The sequence below is a fragment of the Cupressus sempervirens genome, chromosome 3 (genome assembly GCF_028749045.1).
Source record: "Cupressus sempervirens isolate cs-2001-9-10 chromosome 3, ASM2874904v1, whole genome shotgun sequence".
NCBI lineage: Eukaryota > Viridiplantae > Streptophyta > Pinopsida > Cupressales > Cupressaceae > Cupressus > Cupressus sempervirens.
The window spans coordinates 630196010-630199774 of NC_143120.1; positions in this window are offsets into that span (position 1 = coordinate 630196010).

Below are 3765 nucleotides of genomic sequence, written 5' to 3' on the forward strand. Positions count from 1 at the left end.
TCACAAAATATTTACCTAAGGATGATTTTGAATATCTAAGAGGAAAATTGGGGGTGATTACCCTAACTAAGGCTACTTAAGTTGAGATAGAGCTCTACATCAAATATTTTGATCATAATATCTTAAAAATTGATGTAGAAGGTCACACTTTAGGACTCGCCGAAAGTTGTGAAGAGAGAAACATAAGATGTTGAATCACTCATAAGAAAGATGATAGAAGAAGAACCTAGTTTAGAGAAATGACTAAGAGATATCTACATGTTGAAGATGTATGAGACAGAGTCAACTGAAGATGTTGAAGTGTCTTTGGAATTTTTTTCAAAGAAGGATAGATTATATAGTTACCATATTAAAAAGTAAAAAGGGAAAGATTATAGATTATAGAAGTAATACATGAAAGAGGGAGAAGTTCAAAAGTTATCATCTACATGTGTAAAGAAGGAGAGATTGTCTAAATAGATTAAAAAAGAGAGTATATGTAGTTACCTATGTAGTTATTATCAATAAAATTGAGGAATTACCATAAAGAGATTGTAATAAGAAAGAGGGAGTGATTGTGAAGTAGTTCAAAAGATGTATATCAAAGAGTGATATTATATTTTGAAATGACAGAGGAAGCTATTGGAATTGTTACTAGAGGTGTTGCATATCAGAGATACATGGATGAGAATCAAAATGAAACTAAAAGATGAGATCAAAGAGATTTTTGGCTGCATGGATGAGAATCAAAATGAAACTAAAATATGAGATCATAGAGATTTCTGGTTGCATGGATGAGAATTAGAATGAAGCTAAGGATATTAATGAAGATTTGTTACTAAACATAGAGGGATTGATTGAAATGAATCGAGTGGGTACTCGAATGACTTTTTGGATTGTATGGTAATTTAAAGTGAGATGTTGCCATCAATGTGAAAGAAGGAGATTGTTGAAAACTACAGTTCAAACAATTGTTATGTTGTCTCATTGATGTCAAACCTTATTGATGAGATGGTTGCTACCTAAGTAGAGTGCCATATCAAGTTGATTGATGAAGAGGATTTGAAAAGAAGAGATAACAAGAAGACCTAGTGGAAAGGTTCGGTTATGTGGAATTATAGTGGACACTTAATTAGTTACACTTTTATAAGATAATGTGTTGTTTAATCATAACACTAAGTGGAGAAGTTGTGTTAAAGCCTAGGAGAGATGATCAATGAAGGACCAAATACATAGTCTAAATTGAGCTTCAAAGCAGAATTTTAAAGAACTTATAGTTGAAGTTGAGTTGTGCTAGTGTTGACTAAGTGAATAGTAGAAACTAAGAAAATATAGTGTCGACCAAGCACTAGTAAAGACAGAGTATAAAAAAGTTAAATCGAGCAAAGTCACTAAAAGTCAAACAAGACAGTAAGTGAAGACTGAGTTATCTAAGGATGATCAAGGCCAAGGAACACAATATTGATAGAGTGATAGTATAATTATTTTGTGAAGAAATTAAGATTCCTAGCTGACACAGTTTGAATTCTTGAAATATGTAAAGTGTGTTGACAATAAGGATTGATGAGATGGAGCATTTATGTAAGAGAAACTGTGTTTGAGAATTTCTAGGCATGGAGTCAAAGAGAAGTTTTGAGAAGTTTCTATAAGGAAAAGGAGGAAATGAAAAGATGGAAGGATTTGATGAATTTGACCTAAACCTAAGATCAATAGTGATCTTTAAGCAGAAAAAAATCAAAGCTACCTATTTAAGGAGGCATAAGAATTAACCTAATGGAGGTTAGCTATTTCTAATGTTGTTGAATAGAAAACTAGAGTAGAAGGTTGTGAAGAAGGAGAAGAGATGAGGTGAAGAGTGATTGCTTGAAGATTTTTTCAAGCAATTCAAAGATAGTGTTGGAAAAATGAATGGAATTTAGTAAGTGAGTTAGTAGATGAGCTACATTGTGATCCATATCTGTAAAGTGGGTTGTATTTGTTAGATCAACCTACTTTTACTTTCTAACCATTTTATCATTTAAAAGCCTTTAATCAAGGTTGACTTAACAATCATTTTAAAATCATTTTATCAAGGTGAAATTCTATTGGAATATTCTAAAGTCCTCTAACAAGGCCACTACTAATAGGGTAAAGGCCACAACTAATAGGGTGATTAAATCCTTTAACAGGGTCACACCTAATAGTGTGTATTGTAACCTTTAACATGGTTGGCTCCTAGTAGAGCTCACTTTAGAAGAGTAAAAAATTGGTGATATGTTAGTGGTGATTTTTCCCAAATTAGGTTTCCACATTAAATCCTAGTGTATTACTTTTGTGTATGTTATTTGAGATGTTTTACTATTTAATGTTTTACATTTTGCAAGTTAGTTATTATTGGGATAGTGGACTACAATTTTATGTTACTGATAAGTTTCTATAGAGATTGAGATACTTAATGAAATGATCTAAGTTGTTTGAAGAGTTCAAAAGTTCAATTGGTACATCTAGACCTAAGGATAATTCACCTCCCCCTCTTAGTTATTCTAAATCATTCTAACAAGTTACACACATTCCAAAAATTATGCAACAAACAAAACATCTACATTATACATATATACACACTCTTTTCCCCAAGTGTTACATAATACCGACATTGGTCTAAAAATAAGGTGAAGGTGGACAACACATTGAGGAGAATGCTACAAAACTAACAAGTATAACATGTCTCCACAAGGCTAAAAAATATCTATTGCTATCATATAGAAATACCAATCTCTTATGCCCCCCAATAATGCTTTCTAGCCAAAACTCTCCTTATGCCCCTCTTTTGTATAGTGGCACAAAGAGCCCACAACATCCTTGTTGCATCCCTCTCTTCCTTGAGGAGAGACTCTACACTCTAATGGTGTCCCCATCCCTTCACCCCCAAGACCATTTCAACTTCTCATGGAAGAGGTGGGCCTTTAAACACTTATAAGCATGACAAAAAAAAAAAGGGAAAACACAATTGACAAGAAACCAACACACAGAAATTTCTCACTCCACTTCAAATTCTTAAGACAATGAATCACATACAGATAGTTTTTTACTTGTAACTTATCAACAAGGAACATAAATTAAATAGAAGGGTGATTGAAGAACCAACCTTGATCCAAGATAGGACAAGGGGAAGTTGTTGAAGAGCTTCCTCCTTCCAAATTCTCTAGAAAATCTTAACTCCTACAATGTCTCAAAACTTGGAGAGTGTGTGATCACTTAGCCAAAAATAGAGGAACCCCTCCAAAATGACTCTACACACTTCCCATAATTCACTTGGGAAAATAAAGAGTTCTATTTTTTTGATCTACCAAACCTCTTACAAATTACCAAAACTAGAAACTAAAAAGGTGGCTTTGAAAAATGATAAAAAGGTCTAGCATATCAAAATAGAAGGTTTCATATCCAAGGTCATGGTTTTAAAAATTTATTTTCGTCCATCTTGGGAAATCAATCTTTGGAAGGCCTCCCAAGTCAACTATGGGTTTTTCTAGAGTTAAAAATGACCCTTACCCATAGGTATACTAAGTGGACTTGCTAAAAGTGACCTAAACTCAACCCTAGATGCTCTTTGACCCCTCAAAAACCCTCTAAAGTTTACATGTGGGTTCTAAGTGATTTGACCCAACATAAGGCTCTCTAACCAAGTGAGATTCATGGGGATTCCAAAGTGGTACTATGGTAAGGCCAAGACACACACATCCCCAAGTGGACATGTTATTAACACTTATGCACAAAAGTGTCAACTGACACAAGAAAAACATATCACAT